Source organism: Triticum urartu, chromosome 1 (genome assembly GCF_003073215.2).
Source record: "Triticum urartu cultivar G1812 chromosome 1, Tu2.1, whole genome shotgun sequence".
In the NCBI taxonomy this organism is placed as follows: Eukaryota; Viridiplantae; Streptophyta; class Magnoliopsida; order Poales; family Poaceae; genus Triticum; species Triticum urartu.
In genome coordinates this window covers 514,353,951-514,372,764 of record NC_053022.1, presented here as the reverse complement: position 1 = coordinate 514,372,764, position 18,814 = coordinate 514,353,951, and the positions used below count along the sequence as shown (strand labels likewise).

The 18,814-nt window shown below is 48.1% G+C and overlaps 1 long non-coding RNA gene across 1 annotated transcript; it reads right to left on the bottom strand.

Moving 5' to 3' along the window:
- Window positions 1-248: 248 nt before the first annotated feature.
- Window positions 249-2,688, bottom strand: LOC125537146. Its single transcript, XR_007295628.1, has 3 exons — window positions 2,288-2,688; window positions 1,564-1,839; window positions 249-1,484 (listed from the first exon to the last, which is right to left on the bottom strand). It is a non-coding gene; the product is annotated as an uncharacterized LOC125537146 (long non-coding RNA).
- Window positions 2,689-18,814: the final 16,126 nt, after the last annotated feature.

The window sequence follows — 18,814 nt, the reverse complement described above, 5'->3', positions numbered from 1 at the left end:
TTGAAAGGACCCTTGTAATTGGCTATCAAGCCATGGCTTGGAAGCCTGGTGTATTCACCTAAAACCCCAGGTTAACCTGCCTTCATCAAGTAAGCCACTCCTATCCAGGTAATCCTGGTATGACCTGCCGAACGTTTGACAAGTCAATCTTATACAGACCCTGAACTTGTCAAAGTTAAAACGACAATTGGTTAATTGGAGGACCATCTTAAAAGGCTTTGTTAAATGGTTTAACTCAGCGGCCTGGCAGCCCATGAAAAGCCTCGATTTGGAGCCTGGCAGCTCATAAAAGCCTCGCATTTTTTTGAGTTCTATTTGCTAAGTTTTTCGCCTTTATTGAGGTTCCTAATATCTTCTGATAAACTGGTGTCCTTGACCCGGCTTGGCTTTCAACTACAAGTTGTCAGTTCATGATCAGTTTTAATTCGGAGTTCATTAACCCGGTCTGGTTTTGACTAACAAGTCGCCAGTGTTATAAAGAAACCCGGTGGTCATTATATTCCAGTACAGTTTATTATCATAATCCGGCAAAATAAGGATGGAGTTATCAATACTCCGGATTGGTGTTTACACCTTTACCATATAAGCAGTTGGTCAGCCAACGAGGATACTTTCAAGTTCTTGTATCCAGGAACACAACTCATCATGGGCTATGCATAAATAGATCCCAAAAAGTGGAGCAAGTTTTCACAAAGCGTCACAAAACATGCTCAATGGCATGACAGATAAAGGAGTTTTTGCTATCCTATTACAAGAAGCTTTAAAGTGGCTTCAATTGAATAATTGTTTTTAAGCATTGGCACATAATAGCTGGTAAACCGGCTGCCGGTTTAAGATGCTTCGTCCGGACGGTTTGACGGTTGAGGGTCATTTGGTGCAATCACTTCTTCTTCATCCCTTCCCAGACGCTGGAAATCAACCGTTGACCAATCGATTCCGGTTAAAACTTGAAACACGGCTTCTTCAAGGATAAGGCTGGAAGGGTTAATGTCAGGAGCATAAGTATGCTTACGGATTGGAGGCACAAGTTCTTCGACTTCATGGATTTCCGCAGGCTGTCTCTTCCCTTCAATGCCATAAGCCGGCTAGAAATGAGATAAATCTGTGTCTTCTGCCAGTTTGCTGGCTATTGGCCGCATTTCCTTTGTCAGCCTCCAGAGATCATCATTGTCGAAGTTTGCCGTCCTCCTTCACACCTGGATATCCTTTTATAATGTCATCCACTTCAAGGTCTGGAATCCATGCCTTGGCCCGGATTAGTGCGGTTAATGCTCCTGCTCTTGCAGCTGCTTTCTTCAGTTCGGTAATCCGGGCTGGTAGCATGGCTAGCTTCTCAAGAGTTTCTTTTATCAGTGACGGCGCCGGTTTATTGTAAGCCGCAGTGCAAATAGCACGCTAGGATCCAGAGTACAGCTGTTCAATCAAGGTATAAGCCGCTTTAAGCTTCATCCGCATATCAGCACCCAGATGAGCAATGCGAGTGCCTGTCATGGTTTAATATCAGCCAAACTGGTAAACAGCAAAGTCTCATGAATTGGACAAACAACATAAGGAGATACTTACCAAATACAGCGGATGTCATAGCGTTGATTTGCCGCTTCAAACCAGTTAATTCATCTACAACTGGCTTCAAGGCTGCTTCGGCATCCTCAGCTTTTTGGTTAAACCGGCCTTCTCGGTTTCCCAGTCAGCACGTTCCTTGTTAAAAGACTCCTTCAGCTTTTCCATCGCTGCCTGGGCTTTGGTCAGCTCCTCTTTGGCTTTCACAGCTTCTGCTTGTTGGGACTTCACGTTCTCTTGCAAATCAGCGGTTTGAGCATCTCTGTTGCTTAGCTCGGCCTGTAACAGTGAAGATATGTCAACAACAGGATATATATTTTCTAAGTACAAAGTGTATAACAAGTTATGCACTTGGTACTTGGGGGCTAATGCCTATTTGCTCTGATTCATTACATCTTTTATAAGTCTCCAGGACAATGCAAGCATTATCCTTGACACTTGGGGGCTAATGTACACCTGTTCAAAACGGACGCATGGATTAAAGACCCGGATTACCTCACAAAGCTAAACCGTCCTTTGGGGGCTACACTGAGGAAGGCTATATAATTACATTGGTAAAGTATTGGTTTGGGTTTTCACTAAGGACCTGACATTTTGGGGGTCAGTAGGAGAGGATTAAAGTGTTATAAAGACCCGGTTTAAGATTAACATCATAAAACGGCCCTTGGGGGCTACTTGGACTAGCATTTCAACTTTGGAATCAAGAAGTAAAGGGAAATGAATATACCTCATAGCGTCCCTTCATCAAGTTCACCAAACCGGCTTCATAGTCACGGTTTGAGTGCAGACGGTTTAAGAAACCGGAGTGAAGTTCTTCAGCACTGAGATGGGCATGGCTTGATAAGTCAGTACTCCATTTACCCTTTTCCCTAGCAGCATGCTCTTCTTTGGCACTATGTTGGGCCAAGATTACGGGATGGCCAGGAGAGCTGTGGCCCATGCCAGTAATGATAACATCATCTCCTTGGCCTTAAGTGGTTTTTGCGGGTGATGACGGAGTGTCAGTATGTAACACCCTCGATGCGACTATAGCTCCCACGTGTCGAGGCACGACTTAGAGACATAATCGCATTGAAGGCATATGTCGCAAGTGAGGTAATCTTCACACAACCCATGTAATACATAAGGGAAAAAGAGGTACATAGTTGGCTTACAATCGCCACTTCACACAATTACATGAATAAACATTACATCAATCAAATACACTCATGGTCCGACTACGGAACCAAAATAAAAGAAGAACCCCAAATGCGACAAAGGTCCCCGATCGACCCCAACTGGGCTCCACTACTGATCAACTAGAACGAAACAACACAAAGGATAAGATCTTCATCGAGCTCCTCCTGAGCTTGGTTACGTCATCTGCACGGACTCATCGGCACCTGCAAGCTGGTTTTGGAAGTATCTGTGAGCCACAGGGACTCAGCAATCTCGCACCCTCGCGATCAAGACTATTTAAGCTTATGGGTAAGGTAAAGGTATGAGGTGGAGCTGCAGCAAGCGACTAGCATATATGGTGGCTAACATACGCAAATGAGAGCGAGAAGAGAAGGCAAAGCACGGTCGATAAAAGTATGATCAAGAAGTGATCCTGGACTACCTACGGCAAGCATAACTCCAACAACCGTGTTCACTTCCCGGACTCCGCCGGAAAGAGACCATCACGGTTACACACGCTGTTGATTCATTTTAGTTAAGGTCAAGTTTAGGTTTTCTACAACTGGACGTTAACAAATTCCCATCTGCCCATAACCGCGGGCACGGCTTTCGAAAGTTCAATCCCTATAGGGGTGTCCCAACTTAGCCCATCACAAGCTCTCACGGTCAACGAAGGAATAGACCTCCACCCGAGACGTTCCGATCAGACTCGGTATCCCGGTACAACAAGACATTTCGACAGGGTAAAACTAAACCAGCAACACCGCCCGATGTGCCGACATCCTGATGGGAGCTGCACATATCTCGTTCTCAGGGCAACACCGGATGAGACATCCTACGAGTAAAACCAGCCCTCAAGTTTCCCCGAGGTGGCCCCGCAGTCTACTCAGTTTGGACCAACACTTAGACAAGCACTGGCCCGGGGGGGGGGGGGTTAAAATAAGATGACCCTCGGGATGCGCGACTCCCAAGGAAAAAAAGGCTGGGTGGCAAATGGTAAAACCAATGTTGGGCATTGCTGGAAAAGCTTTACTTAAGGCGAACTGTCAAGGGGTTCCCATTATAGCCCAACCGCGTAAGGGACGCAATATCCGGGAACATAACACCGATATGACGGAAACTAGGGCGGCAAGAGTGGAACAAAACACCAGGCATAAGGCCGAGCCTTCCACCCTTTACCAAGTATATAGATGCATTAATTAAATAAGATATATTGTGATATCCCAACAAGTAAACTTGTTCCCACAAGGAACAACATCTCCATGTTCCAACAAGAAACAACTTCAATCTTCACCTGCAACTAACAACGCTATAAGAGGGGCTGAGCGAAGCGGTAACATAGCCAATCAACGGTTTGCTAGGACAAGGTGGGTTAGAGGTTTAACATGGCAATTTGGGAGGCTGACAAGCAAATGGTAGGCATCGTAGCATTGGGATAGCAAAAGAGCGAGCAAACTAGCATAGCAAAGATAGTAGTGATTTCAAGGGTATGATCATCTTGCCTGAAATCCCGCAAGGAAGAAGAACGAGTCCATGAAGAAGATAAACGGACGTAGACGAACGGGTCCTCACAAACGCGACATTAACGGAACCAACCCGAAGAAGCAACACCGGAAAGAAGCAAACAATCATGGTAAACAACCATCACATAACCATGGCATGATGCACAATCAAGTATGATGCATGTCCGGTTTAATGAAGCATGGCATGGCGAGGTGCACAAGCAAACCTACAACTTAAATGGAGCTCAATATGCATCGGGATACATATTGACAAAACACCACATCAATTATTTAGTTTGATCTCGTTTATGTACCCAACAATATTAAATGTTGATTAACATGGCAAGAGGTGAAGCACAACAAAACTACCTATCTAGACAAGTTTAAATGAGGCCGGAAGCAACGAACAACAATTCCGGAAAATCCTCATATGCATAATTTAAGGTTTGGTACTGTTCTGCCCTAAACATTATTTTAGAGTTGTTAAACATGCAATATGAGTGCACCATGTTAAACTAGGCATTTTTCTACCCCATTTACATATAAAGTTTATTAAAATCGGAGTTACGGTTATTTAGTTATGAAATAAATCATTTTAACATGGCATAGGAGCAAAATTTAAACAAACAGCATTTTAGACATTTTAAACATGGATGAAAGTTGGATATTATTAATCTACACAAAATTTTAAGCAAGTTTCATATATAACTTATTTTAATCCGATGCACGGTTGTGAAGTTATTAAATGCATGAAGTTTAGGGGCTATTCTGCAAAACTGACGTTCCCTGGATAAAGCTAAAATTGCAGCCAGTGAAAAAAAAACATCAACGGGCCAAAATCTTCTGGCCCAACCGAAAAAAAAACACACGGAGGGGCGCTGGAGGGGCAGCTCACCCTGGGCCTGGCCCAGTCGGAGGAAGGCCGGGCTAGCAGGGGGCACGCTGGGCCGGCCTGCTTGGCTCGGTCGAAAGGGTCAACGCGCCTGGCCTCGCTCGTGCTCTGACGAAGCTGAAGAATGCAGGCGGCAGTGGGAAGGGCTCGAGGTCGGGGCATCGCGAGGCGACGACGCGGATCCGAGGAGTCCTGACGACGGGGAGCCGGTTCCCGGTAGGACCCAGGGCGCGTCCGGGTGGTCTGAAGGTCGAGGTCACCGTCGGGATCGGGCGTCCATGGTGGTTCTGCAGGGGGAAGGAGAGAGAGATGTGAGGCCTGTGAGAGAGAGGAGAAAAAGAAGGGTCACGGTGGCGCGCTACTCACCGGTGGCGAGGAAATGGCGTGGCGGGGGACTGATCTGGTGGTTGCCGGCGGCGCGACAGACGAGGACGGCGGGGTTCGGATCCGGCGGCCGGCGCGTTGGTCTGAAGCAGAGGAGGCAGCGACGTTCGAAGACACGGGCATCCGCGGCAATGCAGCATGAGGACGGCAGCGTCGAAGCCCGCGGTGGTCTCCATGGCGAGTCAAGGCGGGGCGCACTGCTGCTGGCCAGCGCGTGGACGAACTCTGGCTCCTGGTTCGAGTGGGGGCGCGAGAAAATCGGGGCGCCGTGGTGCTCTGCTCCCTGGCGAGCTCAAGCGAGGCAAAGGGGATCCACGGCGCAAAGAGAAACAGATCTGGGAGGATCCCGAGGTGGGATTTAAGTGTGGCGGCGGCGGCTAGGAGGATCCCTAGGGATCAGGGATTGGTCCGAAGATAGACTAGGGGTAGACTATATATACAGGAAAAGAGGGAAGTTGGATCATCCGATCGAAAACCTACGGACGAGAATAAATAGGCTCGGGACTCCAAATAAGAAAACGGTGACGTTTTGTAGACGTTTGGGGATGATCCGGATACAACGGTGGCGACTGCCCGGGTCGGGTCCGGGACAGCTTTTTGGACGCACGCGCGAGGGGTCGGTTGGAACTCGTGGGCTGTGCAGAAGGGCTCGAGCTGAGAGAAAAGAAGAGAGAGAGGCCCGGCGACTGTTTCCGGAGACCGAAAACGTCCGACATTTTGACCGTCTATAATGTCGCTATAGTTATCCGTTGGGGCGTCAAACGGACTCCGAACGCGATGAAACTTGGCAGGCGGTCTACTAACAACAAAACAACACTGCACACCAACTTTCAACCCATTCCGAGAACATTTTCCAGCCACTTATAAAATAATATTTCGGACGTGTCGCGGGCGCGTGCAAGTGTGTCTCGGCTCAGAACGGACAACAGAGAGAGCGAGGAGGCCGGGACGGATGCAAGTTTTAAAAACATGATGATGCAATGCACATGATGACATGATAAGATGCAACACGCAAGCAAATGACACGGCAACGACAACGAATAATTGAACGACACCTGGCACATCGGTCTCGGGGCGTTACACAGTACCTCTCACCGGACTAGCCCGGTTTGGAGCTGCCGGTTCAGTGTCAGGCACAGCAGGATCAGCTTCTGGTTGTTCACCAATATTTTGGCCTGGAAGGGTCGGTTCATCAAAGGTAGCTTCAGGATGAGGACCCTCCAGTTCACGAGTTTGGTCCGGTTCACCTATTTGCTCTTCTTCAAAAACCGCCTGGTCTTCTGACAGACTATTGACCCGAGCTTTCTTGCTGGGTCTGGCTTTGGCTCTGCAAACAAAATTACAAGAGGTTTAGCATCTTATTCAAGATTTGCAATGCATTTGAAGGAAGGGTTTGAATGCTTACCCAGCTACAGTCTTAAGAGGGGGGAGTTGGGTTGCTGTTGACTCGCCAGAAGATGAGGGAAGTGTCACCTGATAATTTGAATCAGACGGATTAAGAGGTTGTCTGAAATAACCTGCCTTGGGATAAGAATTGTCAGAAGTGGGAGAGACCTCAGACCGGCGCTTCCGAACCGGGATATTAGGTAAACCGGCCGAAGTGACATGTTGGCCACTGTGCCGGGTTGTCCGGCGAGCTTCATGCTGCTGCGTCTTCAAAATAAATGTTGGATCCAAGTAAGCAGGAGGATGAGAAAAGCTTACTTTCCGGATTGCTTGACGGGTTTTTTGTGTTGGCATAGAGTCTGAACCGGAGGAAAGGAGAATTACCTCTACATCATTAGCCTGGCTCCCTTCTACGTCCTCCTGATAAAGATCATTGTTAATGAGGTGCATGAAAAGGGAGCCAAGTGAGTCAAGTTCTACCTCAACTTCCGGATCATCTGCATCTTCATCAAGTTCCATGTTGATCCGGTCAGCCGTTTTCCGCTTTGAGGTACACTTGACGGCTTTGGTTTTGGGACGGGATGGCTTGGCCGCTTTATCTGCGGATTTCCGCTTCCAGAAGGGATCATCACCCTGTTGGTACACAAACCGAAGAAAGTTTAAAAGTTGAACAATTTAAAGATATCAAGATAAAAAGGAAGCATAGTGCTTACAGCAGGCGGTTTATTCTGAGTGTAGAAGGGGCTCAAGCCGGTTTGGCGACAGACTGATTCCGGTTCATTCAAAATTTTCTTGACGCTTTCAGTAACCTCTTCATCGGTTACCTGAATGTTGATGTGGCGTTGGGGGTCTTCTAAATCACCGGTGTACTCACACATTAAACTGGGGTGGCGGCTTAGTGGAAAGACGCTCCAAGATATCTAGCAACGCACAAAATCAATGCCTGTTAAACCGTTGGCCATAAAGGCTCGGAGCTTGGCGAGTTGAGGGGCATATTTGGCCCGTTCCACAGAACTCAAACGTTGCGGCATTGGACGAGTGTTGGAAAGCCGATGATCACAGTAGCCTGGAAGAGGGTTCTCATCTTCAGGAGAGGTATCTATGCAGTAGAACCAAGTCTGGTTCCATTCCTTAGGGTGGCCGTGCAGTTTGGCATGAGGGAATTCAACTTCCTTCCGCTTTTGAACAGAGACACCACCAAGCTCAGTGTTAGGACCGTTTACAAATTCTGTATGCCGGTTCAGATGAAAAAAGTCCCGGAACAGCTCGGCAGTTGGTTCTTCCTGTAAGTACACTTCACAGAAGACTTGGAAGTTGCATATATTGGACACAGAGTTGGGTCTGATATCTCGAGGATGGAGTTGGAAGCTGGCAAGCACATCTCGGTAAAATTTTGACCCTAGCGGTTTGAAACCACGACCTATGTGGTCGACAAAAACCACTACCTCACCCTGCCTCGGGGTTGGAGGATTCTCCGTTCCTGGAGCTCGCCATTTAATTTCAGTTTTCTTAGGCAAGGTGCCGATACTGACCATTTCGTTCAACTATTCCTCGGTGACCCGGGAACAAGCCCACTTGCAAGCGACAAACTGTTTGGCCATTATGAAACAAAAAGCTGGAAAAGAAATGCCGGTTTACAAATCATTTACGGTGGTATGCAAGATGCAGTGGAATAAAGATATATAGATATGTGAAGTTGCGTAAACCGGATACTAATACAATAATGAATGACAAGGTCATGTCAAGGGCATACATGTGTTGTTAAACCGGACTATTACAATCAATGTAAAGAAGGTTTGCCGGTTTACTAGGGGACTAATGGTATGAGATAGATTGTTTTTACAAGGGTAAACCACCTAGATGGTAAAGAGGATACAGATCTAAGGCGAAGAAGGGTTAAATAAGGTAAAAACAGGTTTCACAGATCACATGGGCATTTTGGATCCACCACAAGTCAGGAAAAGAAAAAGATTTAGACCTAAAAAAGTTGGTCCTGGAGCAGTTCATGACAGTACAGATCAAGGTTTTTTATGCGTATAAAGGCTTGATTTAAAACAACCAAGAAGGAGAGCACTAGAACTATCGCACGGAGCGTATCAAGCTTAAGGTCTACTGTTTAAGGACTGGCGAAGAACGAGAAAGGAACGTTGTGAACTTGTGGGAACCCTAATGGATCTAGAGATGAAGGAGGGAAGGACTTACTGCGGCCGCGGAAGCAGCGGAGGTGTGCTGCGGTGCTCTGGTACGAACAAGTTGATGCAGCGGCCGACGGTGAGGCAGAGGCGAGGCTTGACGATGGCGGCGGCGCTCGAGTGCGGAGACGTCGTGAGGAAGAAGAAGGGATGAAGAGGCAATAGAAAGAAAAGAATGGGGTCCTCCGCCTCTATTTATAAGGGTAAAGAGATAAGCGACAGGCGCGGGAATCGAGGAGCCCAAAAAATGGATAGATAATGAGATTGTTGCCTCGATTGTTGGATGCTCATTAATAAAGGGTATCTTCGGCTTTAATGAACAGGATGATGTCACCGCGGTTTACTACAAATCTGGAGGATGACGTCACGGCGGTTTACAAGATCTATGCAAAGATGAAAAGGGAGGAATTTTTCTAAGTATTAAAGATTGACATGAACAAGTTCAAACCAATCTAGGGCCTAATGTTGGGGATATTACTACTGGACGTAAACTGGCCAGGAGTAGCCGGATTAGCTTTATGAAGATTAGAAGCCCATGAAGACGTAAGAATGATGGCGCTTTATGAAGGCCCAAGGCCCGGAGGCGAGTTAAGGCCTGTAGATGTAAACCGACCTAATTATGTAACTTGCATTGTAAGATAGGAAGTGTAGAGCCGAACCGGACACATCTATGATCCGGCTTCAGGACTCTGTAAACCGGCGGGCGTCAACCTATATATATATATAAAGGGACGACCCGACAGCGATTGAAGGACAACAGACAACAACTCGAGAGCCAGTCAATGCGGATTCGCTCCCTGGTCATCGAAACCCTAGAATACCAATCACAACTAGACATAGGCTTTTACCTTCATCGAAGGGGCCAAACTAGTATAAACTCCTCGTGTCCCCTTGTCCGGTTTAACCCCTTTAAGCTAACCCGTTGCGATGGCTCCATGACTAAGTCCTTTCACAAGGACATCTGCCGTGACAAACCCACAACACATATGGCAGTGATGTAAAAGAGATGATTGACAAAACTTGAACACTGAGCTACGGCTAAATCACTCAAGAACAGGTTCAAACAAGCATGGTAAAAGTGCAAGAGATATCAGCTTCACATACTTGAGAAATTACTAACATGTCAAAAACAATATCAGGAAGCAATGTTTAGAGCAAGCAAACAACATGCTACAGGAACATATCATAGCAAACAAAGGCATGGCATGATTCTACTAAAGGCATAGATCAAAAGTCCCTTAGTGGTCATGAGGCAAAATGGCACAGAAGATATAATGGCACCTATGTAAACATAGCAAGTTTTATTAACAGTTTCAGACTTAGATGAAAAACAGAGCATGGCATTAACAAAATTATGATAGCAACTTTGCGAGCTCAAACCACTCACCACAGAGCATTGCATGACAATATAAGCATAGAAATAGCAATATGACATGTTCATGAAGCTAACCATGGCAAGAGCAAGTTCATAGGATGCACGGATCACTAGCAACAACCATGGAAAAATTGATTTAACATGTTAACATTCTGCCAGGAAAATTTTATAGCAAAAGTAGAGCAAGAAAAAGACATGCTAGAGCACTCCATAATTGCAAACAGGGGCATGGATGGATAGAGCATAACCACATGTTCAAAAGATCCTTACTGAAGTATCCCAAAATAAGCATGGATATTAATGTAGCATCAAGTTTACATGTCATCAAAATAACATCAGGAAAAGGACTTAACAAAATCCTAAGTCCCTGAAAATGGCAACATTGCGGAGGCTGCTTTGCATGCTTGTGATAGTCACCACATAGATCAAAAAAATACAAGACAAGCACCCCTGTAAATATGGCGTGTTGTAGATCAAAACACATGTAGACCTCAAGCTCATATGATGCACACATCAAATGCAACAAAAATGACAAAACCTCATGATCCGATAAGTACCAACAGTTAACATTTTATAGCACCCTATGAATGTAAATGCTTCTAACGTGATGAGATCATCGATACGAACGATTCGACATATCATATGCATGATTTGGATCAACGGTCATGGAGATATGGCAAGTCAAAGTAGGCATAAAAATATTACAGAAAAGGACTTAGAAGAATTTAACCTCGAGGGGAAAAAGTCAACGGCGGCGGATCTCGCCGGAGTCTCGCCGGAGATGACAGGGAAGACGGCCGGAACTGCAGGAAGTCGCCGGACTTGCCGTGGAGGTCGCCGGAGATGGATGGGGCCGCCGGATCCGTCCATTCCGGTGACCGAGAGGAGATGGGGCGGCGAGATCGACGCCGGTGTGCGGAGCTCAATGGTGCGGCGGCGGCAGTGGAGCGGTTGGCAGTGGCCTCCGGGGGCGATGCGCGGGACGAGCCTGCCTGGCACGCACGCGGGTGGAGGCGTGGGGCTCGGCGCAGAGCACGTCGGCGGGGCGCGATGTTACGATGGCGGCGGGGCGGCCGGTGACGAAGACGATGCAGGGGCGATGGCGGCGCTAGGGCAGCAGCGAACGGGCCAGGCGTCGGTGGTGCTAGGGCGGCGGTGGACGGGCCAGGCGGCGGTGGCGCGCGGGCTCGCGCGGGCCGTATGTGGGCCGCGCGGTGGTGGGAGGCGGCGGCGACAGGTGGCGGGTGCGGGTTGGAGGAGAGCAACGGCGGGGGTGATGTGACGCGATGTCATTGGTCGGAGTGATGCAGCCGGTGGACATGTCCGGCGCGGCGCGGACGCGTCCGGCGGCGTGAGGAGGAAGACTGTTAGGGTTACACCGCGAATTTCGGAGAGGGGCACATATTTATAGGTAGAGGGAGTTTGGAGTGTCCAAATGAGGTGTGGTTTTCGCCCACACGATCGTGATCCGACGACAGAGGACATGGAGATGGTTTAGATGGGTTATTGGGCTGTTTTGGAGGGGTGTTGGGCTGCAACCCAAAGAGGCTTTTGCGGTTACCCGATTAACCGTTCGGGCATCAAACGGCCTCCAAAAGGAATGAAATTTGACAGGAGGTCTACCGGTGATACACCAAGGCCAGTTGACAAATCTCAGCCCATTCCGTGAATGTTTTTGTCCCGCTCACGAAAAGAGACAAGAGGGGTCCGCCGGGTGCATGAGGGAGTGTCGGATTGTGAAACGGACAACGGGGAAAAAGCTCGGATGCATGAGACGCACACGAATGCAAACGCGATGCACATGATGACATGATATGAAATGCATGACATGAACAAAATGCACAACGAAGACAAAAACCCAACCACGAAGGGAATCTCATATCGCATCTCCGGAAAAGGCAAGAGTCGGAGTTACAAATATGGAAAGTTGCGTCCCGGGCGTTACAGACACCGCAAGATTGAAGCCAAAGCTAAGAACTTCTCCCATTGCAAGAAAAATCAATCTACTTGGCCAAACCAAACCGATGATTCAAAGAGAATTACGAAGATATAAAATCATGCATAAAATAATTCAGAGAGGATTCAAATAATATTCATAGATAAGCTGATCGTAAATCCATAATTCATCGGATCTCGACAAACACACCTGTTGGAGATATAGCTATTGGGTATAAACCGCCCAGGAGGGGCCGTGTTATACCACAAGCGGCTTACTATTGAAGGTGGCGAGTTATATGAGCCTGTGGAAGGCCCAAAGCCCAAAGGCTACTTAAGGCCCGACAAGTGTAAACCGCCATATGTGTATGACTTGTATTATAAGGCATGTATAGTTAGTCACCGAGCCAGACACGTTGTTTATGAGCCGGCCGGGACTCCGTGGGTCGCTGGGCGCCAACCTCTGTATATAAAGGGACGACCCGACGGCGGTTTAGGACAAGAAACAACAAGTCGAGAACTAGGTCAAGCATATTCACTCCCTGGTAATCGAAACCCTAGCAATACCACCATAAACTACATTAGGCCTTTACCTTCACCGCAAGGGGCCAAACCAGTATAAACTCTCTGTGTCCTTTGTCCCGTTTAACCCCTTTAAGCTAACCTAGCTGCGATGACTCTGCGACTAAGTCCTTCTGCTAGGACATCTGCCGCGACAATTCCACGACAGTTGGCGCCCACCGTGGGGCCAGCGCACGGTGGTTTCACGTTCTTGAAGGGCAGCTTCGAAGGGATCAAGGGATACACTGTGGGCCGGATGACCAAGAGTCGTCGCGGCAAGGTCTCCATCAACGATGCAAGCTGCGACCCCGAGTCCGGCTCAATCGAGTATGGGTACTAGGCCCCCTTCGATGGAATCCACGTCTTCATAGGCAAGATTGGTGAACCGGGCCCTGAGCGGGACATCTGCACCGACATCATCGAGACGGCTCAACGTGCATGGCCTGCCCGGGTTCAACCCGCCATGAAGCGTGCCTTTGTTGGTTTTATCCATGGGGCGGAAATTGAGGATGGATTTGTATCTGGCGGTGAGATGGCCATCTACTCTGATGGTGAGTCTTCCACAGGCGAGACCAACTCATTGTATCAACTTCAAGACGGCCGGCTTGGGGGCTATTTCGATGGTGACAGTATTCCGGACCCCTGCGAGCCGCCGAACAGGGTTGCGGTTTTCATGGCTGGTACACAACCGACACTTGGTTCATCAACCGCCGCGGCCATGACCTCTAGTTCGATGGCTGCGGCGGCGGCTGGTGCTGGTGGCTCTGCGCGCCCGCCGACTCAAGTTCTCACCGAATTATTAAAAGCACTGGCAACTTTGATGGGGGTGGAGGTAACCCCGGACAACCAATATCAGCACAAGGTGGATGTGGCTAAGTTACGAGATGAGATAGCTCAAGCCAAGGACACTATAAAAAAAAGACACATCCGTGACATTTTGGGCCGAACGAAAAAAATTCCTGTCATACTTATGACACTTCTATGGCGATAATTGTGACAAAACACGGTATCATCATAGATGTGGTGGGGTCCTACTTCTATGACAAAAAATCATGACAAAAAATGGGCTTTTCGTCTTGGGCGGGCCAGAGACGCGGCTGCATGACATTCTTTGGGCCATCCATGACGGAAAAAACCGTGGTAGAAGCGAGGGCGAGGAAAATATCGGGGTGTTCCTGGTTATGGTGGGTGGTCGGGGCCGAGTGATGCGCGTTTCTCTCGTACACACACACATGTGGGTGCGAGGCGTTGGGCTCTAACTGAACCCGAGCAATTGCACTGCAGGCTACGCGTTACCGAACCCGAGCGATCGATCGATGATTGTTAACTGAACCTGATCGAGGGATTCCTTCGCTACTACTGCTAACTGAAGCCGATCGATGCTGCCTCTGGATGAACAGTGAGCGTTGCTGGGGGAGGGGGGTTGTATGAATAGTTTCCGATGGGGGTGGATGAACAGGACCCCGTGGTGTTGCCTCTGGATGAATAGGACCCCAATCGATCGAGCCGGTTAGGGCTGGATGAACAGGACCCCATGGAGGGCTGGATGAACAGGACCACCCCGTGGAGGGCAGGATGAACAGTAGATGGTGGAGGGTTGGATGAACAGTAGCCCGTGGAGGGGTGGTTGAACAAGAGCCCGTGGAGATGGCTGGTTGAACAGTATCCGGTGGAGTAGCGCGCGGTGGAGGCTGGATGAACAGGAGCCCGTCGATGAACAGTCGCAGGTGGAGGCTGGAGGAGGTCGACGGTGGATGAACAGTAGCCCGTGGAGGCTGGAGGGGGTCGACGGTGGAGATGAACAGTATCCCGTGGATCCCCATTTTGCGGTACGCCACACCCCTCCCGATGAACAGGACCACCGTTTCGACCGTAGCGCTCCAACACAAGTCCGTTTCCTCTGTTTTGCGGTACGCCACACCCCTCCCGATCAACAGGACCCCCGTTTCGACCGTAGGAGGTCCGTTTCCTCCGTTTTGCGGTACGCCAGACCCCTCCCGATGAACATGATCCCGTTTCGACCGTGGCCGGTCGAACACAAGGTTGTTTCCTCCGTTCTGTGGTTCGCCAGGCCTCGTTTCCATCGGCTGTTCCGTCCAAGCCCTCCCGATGAACACGACGACGCATTCCGTTCCGACCCAGCCTGTTGGCTCCCCATGAACACGACGATGATGCTATTTCTCCGTTCCGACCCAGCCATGTACACGAGCCCTGGCCGTATGTATGTGCGAGTAGGCGTTCGAGACCCTGCCCGTATGTATGTACGTGGCCGTATTTTCTTTCTTGCACACTGGCCGCTGTACGTACGTGTACATGCTACATGCGCGCCTCTACTACGACACGTGCGCGCCTCTACACCGACCAGTATGTACGTATACGTTCGCGACCAGAATGACAACGCTACGTATGCTTTGACCAGGTGGGTCCCGACTGTCAGGCACTTCCTTGCATCCAAAGATGTAGCTGTTGGGTCCCAGCTGTCAAGGGGGCGAATCGTTTTTTTGCCCGGACGCACTTCCTTGCGTGCGAAGATGTAGCTAGTGGGTCCCAGCAGTCAGGGGAAACCTTTTTTCATGAAATACGGTGGCCCGTCCGGTGGGTCCCTGATGTCAGGTGGAGGAATAATTATTTTGCGTGTAATAAGGAGGCACTTCCTTGCTGTGGCCGTGGACCCAGCTGTCAGCCTCTCCACGTACAGTCCACGTCCGATGGAAGCTGTTCCTTGACCACTTTGACCACGCCGCGCCGAGAGCACCAGGGCGGTGGACGACGGCGAGGCCTAGGAAGGGGACGATGCGGAGCCGGGGAAGACGCGGCAGTGGAAGCCCGCGCAAAGAGGAGTACGAGGGTTCACTGGTTCGGCTGTGGTGTGAGGCTGCCGCCGCCGCAGGGCCTGGCTAGTGGTGGGAATAGTAGGGGGTGGTGAGGCCTCCGCGGCAGCACAGCCGGCCACGGGAGGCAGGAGCATGCGGCACGACCGGCGCTGCTTTGGGCGGCTGGAGCAAGAAGACCAGAGGTTGAAGAAGCACTACGGCTGTTGGATGGACATCGTACAGTCACTGGAGCTAGAATCGTTCATATTGACTAAGTTGACAAAGCACTCTGTCCCCGTCAACTTAGTAGGCCCACAAGTCAGCCTCCCACCAAGGTGGGTCCCAACCAACTGGGGGAGTATTCATTTTTTTGTGCGTAATAAGGAGGCACTTCCGGTGGGTCCGAGCTGACAGCGGGGGGGGGGGGGAACGTTTTTTTCACGCAATACGGTGGCCCGTTGCTACCTCTTGAGCTTGCGTTGGTTTTCCCCGAAGAGGAAGGGATGATGCATCAGAGTAGCGTAAGTATTTCCCTCAGTTTTGAGAACCAAGGTATCAATCCAGTAGGAGGCCACGCTCAAGTCCCTCGTACCTGCACAAAAGGATAGCTACTCGCAACCAACGCGATTAGGGGTTGTTAGTCCCTTCACGGTCACTTACGAGAGTGAGATCTGATAGATATAATATTTTTGGTATTTTTGGTATAAAGATGCAAAGTAAATAGTAAAAAGCAAAGTAAAAAGCAAAGCAAGATTAAAGTGATGGAGATTAATATGATGAGAATAGACCCGGGGGCCATAGGTTTCACTAGTGGCTTCTCTCAAGAGCATAAGTATTCTACGGTGGGTGAACAAATTACTATTGAGCAATTGACAGAATTGAGCATAGTTATGAGAATACCTAGGCATGATCATGTATATAGGCATCACGTCCATGACAAGTAGACCGAAACGATTCTGCATCTACTACTATTATTCCACTCATCGACCGCTATCCAGCATGCATCTAGAGTATTAAGTTAAAAACAGAGTAATGCCTTAAGCAACATGACATGATGTAGAGAGATAAATTCATGCAATATGAAATAAACCCCATCTTGTTATCCTCGATGGCAACGATACAATACGTGCCTTGCTGCCCCTTCTGTCACTGGGAAAGGACATTGCAAGATCGAACCCAAAGCTAAGCACTTCTCCCATGGCAAGAACTACCAATCTAGTTGGCCAAACCAAATGGATAATTCAAAGAGACTTGCAAAGATAACGAATCATACATAAAAGAATTCAGAGAAGATTCAAATATTATTCATAGATAGACTTGATCATAAACCCACAATTCGTCGGTCTCAACAAATACATCGCAAAAAGAAGATTACATCGAATAGATCTCCACAAGAGAGGGGGAGAACTTTGTATTGAGATCCAAAAAGAGAGAAGAAGCCATCTAGCTACTAACTATGGACCCGAAGGTCTGAGGTAAACTACTCACACTTCATTGGAGAGGCTATGGTGATGTAGAAGCCCTCCGTGATGATGGCCCTCTCTGGCAAAACTCCGGAACAGGCCCCAAGATGGGATCTCGTGGATACAGAAAGTTGCGGCGGTGGAATTAGGTTTTTGGCTCCTGTTCTGATCGTTTGGGGGTACGTAGGTATATATAGGAGGAAGGAGTACGTCGGTGGAGCTCCGAGGGGCCCACGAGGCAGGGGGCGCGCCCTAGGGGGGGGGGTGCCCCCACCCTCGTGACTGCCTCTTTGACTCCTTGGAGTAGGGTCCAAGTCTCTGGATCACGTTCGGTGAGAAAATCACGTTCCCGAAGGTTTCATTCCGTTTGGATTCCGTTTGATATTCCGTTTCTTCGAAACACTGAAATAGGCAAAAAAACAGCAATTCTGGGCTGGGCCTCCGGTTAATAGGTTAGTCCCAAAAATAATATAAAAGTGGAAAATAAAGCCCAATATAGTCCAAAACAGTAGATAATATAGCATGGAGCAATCAAAAATTATAGATACGTTGGAGACGTATCAGGCATCCCCAAGCTTAATTCCTGCTCGTCCTCGAGTAGGTAAATGATAAAAAGAGATTTTTTGATGCGGACTGCTACTTGGCATAATTTCAATGCAAATCTTCTTAATTGTGATATGAATATTCAGATTCGAAAGATTCAAGACAAAAGTTTATATTGACATAAAAATAATAATACTTCAAGCATACTAACAAAGCAATTATGTCTTTTCAAAATAACATGGCCAAAGAAAGTTATCCCTACAAAATCATATAGTCTGGCTATGCTCTATCTTCACCACACAAAGTATTTAAATCATGCACAACCCCGATGACAAGCCAAGCAATTGTTTCATACTCTAACTTTTTCAAAACTTTTTCAATCTTCACACAATACATGAGCGTGAGCCATGGATATAGCACTATAGGTGGAATAGAATGGTGGTTGTGGAGAAGAAAAAAAGGAGAAGATAGTCTCACATCAACTAGGCGTATCAAAGGGCTATGGAGATGCCCATTAGTAGATATCAATGTGAGTGAGTAGGGATTGCCATGCAATGGATGCACTAGATCTATAAGTATATGAAAGCTCAAAAAGAAACTAAGTGGGTGCATCCAACTTGCTTGCTCATGAAGACCTTGGGCAATTTGAGGAAGCCCATCATTGGAATATACAAGCCAAGTTCTATAATGTAAAATTCCCACTAGTATATGAAAGTGATAACATGAGAGACTCTCTACTATGAAGATCATGGTGCTACTTTGAAGCACAAGTGTGGTAAAAGGATAGTAACATTGTCCCTTCTCTCTTTTTCTCTCATCATTTTTTTTCGTTTTCTTTTTTTATTTGGGCCTTTTCTCTTTTTTATGGCCTCTTTTTATTTGGGCTTCTTTGGCCTCTTTTTTATTTATTTTTCGTTCGGAGTCTCATCCCGACTTATGGAGGAATCATAGTCTCCATCATTCTTTCCTCACTGGGACAATGCTCTAATAATGATGATCATCACACTTTTATTTTTCTTACAACTCAACAATTACAACTCGATACTTAGA